The 12044-nt window shown below is 38.3% G+C and overlaps 1 protein-coding gene and 1 pseudogene across 2 annotated transcripts in view; one reads left to right on the top strand and one right to left on the bottom strand.

Annotated features, from left to right (window-relative positions):
• The window catches only part of LOC125808456 (ras-related protein RABH1e), a 942753-nt gene that overhangs the window by 378913 nt on the left and 551796 nt on the right, over positions 1 to 12044 (top strand). The gene's annotated exons all lie outside the window — the stretch shown is intronic.
• On the bottom strand, positions 5222 to 6196 carry LOC125808354 (putative glycerol-3-phosphate transporter 1; annotated as a pseudogene).

Genomic DNA, 12044 nt, shown 5'->3' with positions numbered 1-12044 from the left:
CTAGCGTGATGCTTACTCCATGCGCGACTCCACTCACAGGAGTCGGGGGTGCATTGACCGTCCTGAGTTGGGCATTGCTTGAACTATAACTCAGCCCCAACCTCGTTGCTGCCTTTTTGGTCATGATATTGACCTCTGCACCTGTGTCGACCAGAGCACAAGCGGGTTTTCCATTGATCTTAAGGTCGACATATTGCACGCCGTATCCTCTTGGCTTCTCTGGCTGCTTTGTGATGGCTCTGCATAGTCCTATCAAGCCCAACTGCGTCGTCCTTTCGCCTTGTTCTTGCTCCTGGGCGTCTTTCTCCCGCTCTCGCAGGATAGCACCAAGGCTCTTCAGTTCGGGGCCACCTTGCATAGCCATGCGGCCCGCCACATATGTAGCAACCACCTTTGTTGGCAACCTCTGTCTTCCTCTCCGTGTTTCCATGACGTCCAGACTTTTTGTCATCGGACTTGTAAGTATCATGATTCTTGGGATGTGGCCGCTGCTCCTCGCATTTGCCACGGTCTCCCCCACCATAGTCATGACTACCTCTCATCTCTTCTTCTCTGGCTCTATCGGGCTTCTCTTGCCTGAAGTCTGTCAAAGCTTCGGCCTGCGTGATGGCTTCATCTATGGTCCTGACTTGCCGACGTTTCAACTCCGTCCTGGCCTAGTTTTGCAGCCCATCCATGAAGTGGAGCAACATATCATCATCTGTGAGGTTAGGAATTTGTAGCGTGAGGGTAATGAACTCCTGCACATACGCGCGGATGCTGCCCGTTTGCTTCAGCTCCCTAAATTTGCGCTTCGCCTCATAGATGACATTGTTAGGGAAGAAGGCTTTCTTTAACTCCTCCCGGAATTGCTCCCAGGTGTTGATGGTGCACGTCCCCTTCCCTATCTCGGCCTCCTTGCGCCTCCACCATAGCATGGCCATCTCTGAAAGATACAACACAACGATGTTGATCTTACTCTCGTCGCTTTTCAGCCCGTTGCACTTGAAGTAATTCTCCAAATGCCAAAGGAAATTCTCCACCTCTTGCGCGTCACGGACACCTTTGAACATAGGTGGCTTGGGAGCCTTGACCCTGGCCTCCCTATCTCGATCAAGCGACGATGATCCTCCAGCTGCCACACCTTCCTTGAGTGCTTTCATCTCGGCCTTCATGGTCTCAATCGTGCTCAACGCCTCCATGAGCCGACACTCCAAGGAAGTGATAGCCTCCTTCACCTCAAACTCGGCCCGCTAACGTCCCTCCAACTCCTTATGGATGTTTTCGGTCTCTTCAACGGTGAAGTCTTTAAGAGTCTTGAATTTGCCATCGGCCACGTTCATGCGCCGGCCTAATATCTCCACGGCCTGCCTCGCCACTTCAACCCTTGAGACCCACTCTTCTCCTACGGTGACGTCAATGGCCCCCTCACCATGTTCGTCGTCACTGGCCTCGGTGGTCGAGGGTGGATGAGATGTTAGTGCCTCGCTTGGTGTAGGATCCAGTAGCATTTCCTCAGGACTCTTTTGGTGCTTCTTTCCCTTTCGGGACTTCTTTCCACCATCCGATAGGATGTTGGTGGTACTAGCGACGTTTACGTCCCCTTCGGTTGCCATTCCCTTAGTGCAAACCTTTGCTCTGATACCACGTTGTCACGGACTTAGAGTGTTGGCTAAAGTTCCGTGCGGTCCTTGACAATTTACTCACTACTCTTTCAAGATCTTGTAAATTCAAGAAAGCCTTTAAGACTTGGATCACTAAGAGAATGCTTAAGGAAAGACTTAGAAAGAACAAAGAGAGAGATTTTGGAAGAAGGCTTTTGTATTAGCTTTGGAAGATTGCTTTACACTTGGATGGTTTGATGGTTGGATGCCTTGCAAATGAGGGGCACCTCCTATTTATACGAACTCCTAGGGACTAAAGTGCAATTTTAAATTACTTTCTAAGTCCCTAAACTTATTTACACTTTGGTCCTAGCTCTAGAACTTTCTACACACTCTAGGACCTTCCATTGCCTTCTAAGTCATTCTAGAGAATTCTATCTAGCCTTCTTGAATAATCTAGAGGGTTCTAGAGTTTTCCGAAAACCTCTCCACAACTCTAGACCCTTCTGCCCCTATCCGGACGCCAAATTTAACTGTGATGTGGCAGGACGTGACATAAGGCTGCGTATACACTATCCTCCCCAATCACCACTCATGAAATTACATTGAATATGTTGTTGTTATTGTTGTTATATAAGAAGTAATAAAAATTCAGTTGTTATTGAATATTTCCAAAAAATTGGAAAGAAAAAACTTATTCATTCACTCAGATACCATACCAAAAAGATGAAACTTTGTGGATTTACTGTGCAAAACGACTTTCTTGGGCAATAAAAGAAAAACTTTGATGCTACCTCCTGCTATAGTGTAGATAATGGGGTATGCTCTGCCATTTAACACGGTATTGTTCCCACAAGTTAAAGTAGGCCAAGAAAACATGAGTAGAAAATTTCATGAGATAATCTGACCGGCAAATCCAATCAGTTCAAGCAACGTTTGAATACGATATGGTCCTTCAGCAGGAATTGTCATACCATGAGTTTTATCTGCCCAGCCTGTAGAGCTGATATGAGAACAAAAATATTTTCAGGGAGAAGAAATAATTGATGATATACCACTACAACAAAAACAACTTTTAGCGGCAATAAATATAGACATTAATAAAGAGTGTTAAAGTCTTTACCGGTATTAGTACTTAAGTGTCATTAGAACTGATGTCGCTAAAAGCTTTAGGGACATATACAAAGAGTACTAATTGCCGCTAAAAATACATATTTAGTGGTAATTAAAAATTAATTGCCGCTAATGATCATTTTTTATGTAGTGTACTTTCTTTCCAATTGAATTTCTCACTTACCAGCATAATAACGGAGATGTACAACCAGTGTACTCCAATCTTAGCAGCCTGTTCATATGGCTTCCTAGTGTCCCAAGTCTAGAACGTTGTAATTTGATCATTATGTTTCTCAATCAGTTCAGCAAATTAAGTGCAACAATACTTTTGTCCTTTCTTGCAGTTTTGAACCATGGAACAGTTAGTGTAGTACGGCAGCCACAATAGAGAAATGTATGTTATTTTGATGTTGATATGAAGTTTTGATGATTGAGTACACCTTTAACCTGATCCTAGGTGAAACTGTGAGCTCCGTATAGGAAAAGACTACAGCTGGCCAAAAGCCTGCAAAACCTATTGTGGTTGGTGCATGGCTCCCATTGCAAGCAGGTCCTTAGCCAATGAGAATGTTTTGCGTTTTTGTGCGCATCCTATAATATGTCCATTCTTTTTTTTATAAATCAAATTTATATCACTAGACAGGGCATCTAGCGGCCTTTTATTAATAATAAGATAAAATCCTCAACGTGAATAAGTGCAAGCAAGGGGTCGGGGCTAGGCCTTACCTTACCAATCCTAATGAGGTAACAAACCTCTACTAATTAACAAGCTTGAAGAAAATAAGAGCTAGAGAAAATTAAGTTTTATATTTTAGGTGTTTTAATGATCCTTACAAATGCAGGGACTCGGTCCTTGGAAGAGTGCTCTCGTCCAGATTCGAAGTGGTGTACAACTGTAAATCAATCTTTAGTGTACAACTGTAAATCAATCTTTACAGCTATCTTGTCAGATTGGTTGGTGAAATGTGCAACGTACTTCACCAATAGGAAGGGCGGATGAAGTTGTTTGTTTCAGTGGTCAAAACCCTTGTTGGTAATTGATATATACAACAATAAACAAACAACATTATTCATTCAAAAAGAGATAGAGAGCTAGCAAGTCTTTTTCAAGAACTCAAGCATCAAAGAACACAGAAAGGGACCTAGTCCCGGAAAGACTGTGTACGTGAAAAGGACGAAAAGACAACTTTCAAAAAGCTACCATCTCTGATATGGTTGGTGCACAGTTTTTCAGAACAACAGGCTCTCATCCAATGGCCTCGTCTCAAGGGTTTGTGTCCATTTTGATAATAGTCTCTTCTCCAAAACACAAACCCAAGTTTTGGCAAACAAAGTTGTGAATTTCTAAAATATAATAAGCTCAAAAGAGAAAAGGCCATCTTCAAGGATGAACATTGCTCATGCTCAACAAAGGGACCTGATAGAGTGCTGAAGCGTCTTTGTTGTATTTTAAGCTTTGTGTCTTATGTGCTTAAATTGTAAATCTATTCCTGTGTTATAAAGGAATTAGATCATTGTTTTGGTTCAGTCAAAAAGCCTAAATCAGTTAGATTTAATTGCTTTAGTGGGAAACAGAGTTATTGCTTAGTTGAAGTCTAAATAATCTAGAGTTAGATGGTTTAGTGGGCAACATAGTTGTTGCTTAGTTAAAGTCTAAATCATCTAGAGTTAGGTGGTTTAGTGGGAAGCAGAGTTGTTTCTTAGTTTAAGTCTAAATCATCTAGAGTTAGGTGGTTTAGTGGGCAATAGAGTTATTGATTAGTTCTTTCTTTGTAGTAGAGTTGCTACATTGAGGGGGAAGGGATTTAGAGTTAAATTCCTAGGTTGCAAGAATTTGTAATCTGAATTGTTGTTGAAATCCTGTGAGTATAGGTCATGGTTTTAACCTCCCTTAAGCAAGGGGGTTTCCACGTAAAATCCTTGTGCCTGATTTACTTTGAGCTATTTATTTTTTGCATTTATTTCAGTTACTGTTCTTGCTGAGTCAAGGGACCTGGTCCGTTGACGTATAGTGGACGCATATATTCCAACACTAAGTATTATATGATCATCATAGAGTTTATTATACACTCAAGAACTGCCGCAGGACTTAATAGAGTTATCTTTGTTCTTAGTTGTTTCTAGAGCTTGTATTTTCAGTACAAAATCTTGGAAGAGTTATTCCTAAGCTATACAGGAAGTAGATCAGTGCTTCATGTTAGAACACAACAAAGATTAGCTAGAGTTAGCTACGTTTGGTTCTTAAAAAGTCTACATTAACTAGAGCTAGTTTGTTTAGTGGGAAATAGAGTTGTTGCTTAGTTATTACTGGTAGTAGAGTTACTACAGTAAGGGGAAAGGTATTAATGAGTTTTGATTCCTAGGTTACAAGAGTTTGTAATCTGAATCTTTGCTCCGTTTTGAGTGAAATAGAGTTTAGTTGGAAATCTTGTGAGTACATGTTGTGGTTTTCTCCTCCCTTGAGCAAGGGGGTTTCCATGTAAAAACAATTATATTTGTTTTCCCTTGCAATATTTTTTCTGCATTTATATTCTGTCACGGGTACATTCTATAAATGTGTAAGCCACCAAAAAAGGGCAAAGAGTAAATGGCACAACTCTTGTAATCCTCCGTGCTTCACTAAAACCGACAAATGATTCCTCTTCTTTGTTTGATCTCGAGAGAGGTTCATTCACTTCCCAGTCTTCTTTCCTAGAGATAACACTTCATCTTTATTACATCTAACGGATTTCAGATGAACGGTTACAAGAGGAACACTATCATGCCACTAAAAGAAATAAGGATACCAGGAACAATCATTGACCATCTCCAGCAGTATTTTAATAATATTGACGTGACTAATGACCCCGTAATACTCCCAACAGAAGTGTGAGCATTCTAAATACCCATTATAAGTAACCTCTTCTTTTCAAAACTAATTCCCGATCATTGCAACTACTGAAGGACATCTAGTGGATTGGAACAATCCAACAACTGTTTGGATAGTCAGATAGTGATAGAAACTATGGATGTTTCCCCAATATCCAAGTCCAAAAAGAGTTGTAGATAAATTTGTTCTCTATGTTTCCACGGTAGAAAAAACTATCAATTCCATCTTGTAGCTTACGTGACCTGAGATATATCTTTTGATGGCAGACACAAATAGGAAAGCCATATCAAGATTACTAAGAATTGTTGCTCTATCAGGGCTATTAAATGTAAACCAACCACCTCTAAATGATTACAAAGTACTATTACCTTGCCATGGTAAATTAGGACCAACCCCACGATATTAGGATCAAGTGTTTATTTCACGATAGTCGATACTTGTGGTTTTTCAATTGGCATGCCCACAAATTCCAAGTTTTCTTATTACAATTCAACTCTAACTGAGTTATACTTCATACATAATAATCCCAATAAGAAGATTTGTTATAAGCTAAATTGATAGATTGGGGGATCGATTCATACCTCATACCAGTAGCCTCGTATTCTTCCATCTTTTGTCGAGTTCCAGTCATGTAGATTTAGGGAAAGACAAGTACCTTTCAACCACAAGGCCACCCAAAGTTTCTTTTGTCTACATCGAATTCAAGGAGTATATAGGGACTCAAAAAGTATGTAATGATCCCAAATAGATTTGAAATAACAAAGTAGTTTTTGGGACGATTTTCAATTATATTGGTAACTGAATGGAACTACAATCTTAGCTAATAACAGTAATAACATAAAATGAGGAAGTCAAATATTGTCTCCATAGCTCGATAGATCTGCAGAAATAGTAGAGAAATACAAGAGATTTAGAAGAGATTGAGAATGAAGAAATTAGATAGAAAGAGAAGAATTTTGGAGAAGAAGATACCGTGCAAATTCATGCCCTCTCTATTCTGTTATTCTGTTACATATACTGTGTAATCAAATTGGCTGAGCTGGCAAGTCTGACTAATCCCAGCCTTTGAAGCTCAATAACTCACGATCAATCTTGACCCTCGTGGAAATTATTATGCTAAATTCTAATAAACCCCAACTCATGACACTCTACCCCTTGAATATGATCCTTGTCCTCAAGGATCTAGGAATCAAAATCTGGAAATTTTGGCTTAATATACTTGTTGAAAGTCAATAGAGGGGTGAATTAAAAATTCCTTTAGTCGACTTCCTATATGAGATAGCCAACTCACCTGCAGATTAGTATAACAGTGAAAGATAAGAGTAAAACAGAAAGAAGGACTCAAATAAAGAGTTTTATACTGGTTCGAAACACCGGTGTGGTGCCTAATTCCAATCCCCTTAGGTTTCAAGGGTTTCCTTAAGAGATTGTTGAGAACTTGGATAGTACAAAGTATTTTGATAAGAATCATGTCTGATATGCAAATCAAATCTTCTACTTTGACACACTACTTGTATAACCTACACTCAGATATTTCTTTCTATTTTATTTTTCAGTTGTATGCTCACGAGAATACAAAGCTCTTATGAAAGACAATAGAAGACAACAGTACAAGTTCAAGTGAAGTGCGTACTTCACGACTACGACTAAGAGAGGTTTCTATAGTATTAGAGGACTACTCTTTTAAGAACAACCCAAGGGTGTTTAAATCAAGGATCTTTGATTGAGTCCATGATTTTGATTAATTTGTGAATTCATGTCCGTATCAGATATGTGCATGAGAAAATCGATTTTCTTCATGAGTTTGAAGATCTTCTTGTGGTCTTGAATCTTGGTTGATCTTGTTGACCGTTGATGTTGATTTCGTCAATCTCCAGATTTGATTTATCCTAATCAGACGCCAGGATTGTGGCTATCTTGAATTGATTATGTATCCCTTGATTGATTATCTTCCTTCTTCAGTGATCACATATTATATCTTTCCTTCTTTAATGGTGCTTGGGTGTTGTATGCTTGACTTCTTTCTTTTTGAATTCTTGGCCTGCAATTAGTCACATATTTTTTAAGTGTTTCATTATTAAAATCACTCGATCCTACGGGGATACAATCTCCCTTTTTCTTTAATAATGACAACTAATTCACAATTTAGTATAGAGACTTAAAGAGATAGTAAAACTTCCCTAATATATTTCTATTTGTGGTTGTCTAGAGGATTTTTGTAGCTCCCCCTTTGTTTAAGCTGTATAGCTCCTCCTATCTTGATTGCTTCCTGTCTATAAAATTGTGGGACAATTTGCCCCCTTTGGCATAATAAAAAAGAAAGAGCAAGAGAGAACACACAATAATCATAAAAAGCAGTAGCAATTGAAGAAAACCAAAGTAAGAAGGCAAAAAGCCTTCAATATACAACCCAAAAGAAAGTGAAAAAAAGGGACATAACCTTTTAAAAGATTGTTCAGGAGTCGCAAAAAGATAGGAGCAGAGGGCTAGTGTTCACCCAGAAAGTACTTGAGGGTGTTAATAACCTTCCCATAGAAGGAATTCTAGAAGCGTTCCACATTTTTTAAAAGGCTGGAGTAGGAAGTCTAGACAAAGATGGCAAGATCAGTGTTGGAAGAGTTGACTTCGCTCGTGAAAGAATCAACTTGCTTGATCAACTTGTTGACAGTCAAGATTCCTTCTTGTTTTATCCCTTATATTGTAATGCGCGGCTTACCAACATTTGTATGGGTATCCTTCTGAAGGCCAAAAACCTTCTCAACAACATCTTGAAGTGTCTTCAGCCCGCGTTTCACAGCAAGGATGCGAGTTTTGAGTTCATCAGTTTCCTGGAGTAAGAGAGTAGCCGAATCTACAAAGATTTTAGTTGGCTTGACAAAATCAGCCCTGGCTTTGACGGAGTCCTTTTCCACTCATTTGCTTCCTACCTACACATACCCTATACATAAAAAGGTGAAAGACTCGTAAGTAGTATTAATCTCAATAGGTTTAAACATAAAGAGGTCCACCGCTCGATCCACCAGAGTTCGTGAGATGAGAAGCCTATAAGGTAAACTGGCAGAAATGTTTGAATCCTCAGCACTTTCCAGAATATACTCTGTGAACGAAACCGCCCAGTTAATGTGGTACTTCTTCTGCAAATAGTAAAGTACAAACACATCCCGAGTACATATGATACTCAGAGAGCCTTTCTAGGAATGAGAGTAGTGGCAATAATATGTGCCAGAATATGATGTTCAAAATATATAGATAAAGGTCCAAAATCAGACAAATCAGCATCGGGTTCAACCACGACTATCTTAGCACCTTCCAGAGATACCTTAAAATCATCAGGCCATGTGCCATTTATGTACAGAATCACACCAGTTAATTTAGTACCGAAAACATCTTCAAACAACAGTTCATTGAAAATAATACGACTACCCATAACAAGAGTTTTGAACTCACCATTGTAGTTAGAAACACAAAGATTTGCACAGAATAAACGAATAGCTTCTTTAAAGAAATAAAGGCCACAAATACTAAACAATAAAAACAATTTCTGAGCTTTAAGAAACGAACTTACTGGGCAGTGAGAGTCCCTTAGTTGACTAAGATTTATCACCCGATCGGGAACAATGGATCGAGACTTGAAGCTATCAAACCTGTTTTTCTGTTCAACAACCTTTGCATGTCTTCAAGAGAGAGAGATTCATAGGCGCATGGTCGGGGTTTCTTTCGATCCTTCTTTTTAACTGACAAGGCTTTCCTTTTGGAACAAATAGAGACGAAATAGCCAACGGACAAATTGGAGGAAGAGGACAAAATATTCACCTTGAAAAAGCCAGAAGAGTGAAGGTCAATTTTTTTCAAAGAAGCCATTGAACGAGTTCTAGGCATGATGAGATAGAAGAAGAAGAGAGGAAAAACAAATAAATAGAGAGAGTGTGTGAAGAAGGAGAAGAGCTTAACAAAGGAAAAGGAAGAGTCGAGAAAGGAAGTGACATGTCGAAAAGGAAAGGTTTATGGAGAAAAGGAAAGGGCGGAGCAGAGTAATAATTAACAGCTGAGAAGTCTAAAAAAATAAGGAAAAGAAATCTCATTAATTAAAAGAGGTAATACTGAGACAATTAAGGAGAAAACAAAATCTTTCTTCAAGCTAGGGTTTTATAAAAATGTCACCTAATAGATTTTTAGAATCAACAAATTCCAAAGAAAAGTCACCATTTTCAATATGATCTCGAATAAAATTATGCTTGATATCAATATGCTTAGCCCTAGAATGGTGCACAATATATTTAGATAAACTAATAGCACTGGTTTTATCGCAAAAAATAGGAACAACTTCATAAGAAAGATCATAATCAAGTAGTTGATGCATCATCCATAATTATTGGGTACCACAACTTTCAACGGCTAGATACTCAGACTCTGTAGTAGATAATGCAACCAAAGTTTGTTTCTTACTGTTCCAAGAGATCAGGGATTGACCCAAAATTTGGCAAGTTCCACTAGTGCTTTTTGACCATTTTTGTCACCTGCAAAATTAGCATTTGAGTATCCAATTAAATCAAAGTGAGATGACTGAGGGTAACTTAATCCAAGTCTATTGATCCAATAAGTTAACAAGTGATTTGTTTTACTACAGTGAGATCTGATTTTTTTAGGGCCGATTAAAAACGTGCACATTTACACATGATACACATGATGTCTAGTCGATTGGCAGTTAGATAAAGTAGAGATCCGACCATCCCTCGATACATTTTTTCATCCACATCTTTTCATGGTGCATCTATTTTGAGACAAGTGGAAAGACTCACGGGAGTTCCGAAAGATTTTCCTTTTTCTAGTCTGAACGTCTTTGCCAGTTCCTTTGTGTATTTGGTTTGAATGACAAATGTTCCATTTTCTGACTATCTAATTGGTAATCCGAGAAAGAAAGTGAGCTCTCCCATTAGGCTCATTTTGAATTCTCCCTTCATAAGATTAGCAAAGATCTCACTCATAAAGGGGTCAAAACTTCCAAATATAATATCATCAACATAAATCTGAACTATGAGAATAAAAGAGTCAGATCTCTGTATAAAAAGAGTTGTATAAATTTTTCCTCTTTGAAAATTATTATTAAGTAAAAAGGTGCTTAATCTCTCACACCAAGCCTTGGGAGGTAGTTTGAGACCATAAAGTGCTTTAGAGAGTTTGTAACATAATCAGGAATAGTTTTTAAATCCCAGAGGTTGTTTAACAAACAATTCTTCTTTGATAAAACCATTTAGGAAAGAACTTTTCACATCCATTTGAAAAAGTTTGAAGCACCTAAAAGATGCATAAACTATAACAATTCGAATAGATTCTAACCTTACTACCGGTGCAAAAGTTTCATCGTAATCAATACCTTCATGTTGAGAGTATCCTTGAGCTACTAATCTTGCTTTGTTACAGATGACTTTTCCATCTTTATTGAGTTTATTAAGAAAGACACATTTAGTTCCAATGACTGAGCAGTTCTTTGGTCTTTTGGTAAGAGTCCATACTTAATTTCGTTCGAATTGATCAAGTTCTTCTTTCATTTCTTCTTTCCAGGATTCATCTTCCATTGCCTCATTTATACGTTCTGGCTTAATCTCTTAGACGAGTGCCACAAAAGCTTGCTTTTTCAATGAAGCTCTGGTTTGCAGCGAATCATTTGGTTTTCCCATGATGAAGTCATTTTGATAGCTAGCATTATGTCTCCATTCTCTGGGAATACCAGCCTTGTCATCTGGGATAGTCGGTTTTGGTTCTAGGATAGCTGACTCTTCTGAAGTAGTTTGAACAGGGGCATTTGTGCAGCTTTCAGTATCTATTGTAGGAGTAGTTTCTACTTCCTATATTATTGGGTTAGTATCATAAAAATAACATGAATAGAATCTTCAACGCTTAAGGTTCTTTTGTTAAAACTCAAAAAACACGGCTGACATGTGCATACCCTAAAAATATTCCTTCATCACTTCTTGGATCAAACTTACCGAGATTTTTCTTACCTTTGTTGTGAACAAAACATTTGCATATGAAAGGATGAAAATAGCTAATATTGGGTTTCTCACCTCTCCATGGTTCATATGGAGTTTTCTTATGTATGGGCTTGATGAGGTACCTATTTAGAATATGACAGGTAGTACTTATCGCTTCAGACCAAAAGTGATCTGGAAGGCTGGGATCAAGCAGCATAGTTTTGGTTGTGTCCTGTAATGAACGATTTTTTCTTTCTACTATGCCATTTTTCTGTGGTGATTTGAGATGAGAAATTTTGAGTGAACCCCTTTTTATCACAGAATTCCTCAAAAGCTTTATTTTCGAATTCTCCACCATGATCGCTATGAATTGTAGAAATAAGTATTCTTCTTCTCTTTGGACTTTTCTATAAAATACTTCAAAATTGGCAAGCACTTTGTTCTTATGAGATAAAAAGATAACCAAAGTGAATCTTGAAAAGTCATCTACAATTACAAATTTATATT

This window comes from Solanum verrucosum, unplaced genomic scaffold (assembly GCF_900185275.1).
Source record: "Solanum verrucosum unplaced genomic scaffold, falcon-dt-bn FXZP01000112.1, whole genome shotgun sequence".
In the NCBI taxonomy this organism is placed as follows: Eukaryota; Viridiplantae; Streptophyta; class Magnoliopsida; order Solanales; family Solanaceae; genus Solanum; species Solanum verrucosum.
The sequence above is the reverse complement of the archived record's forward strand: the minus strand, read 5'-3'. Positions and strand labels throughout refer to the sequence as shown.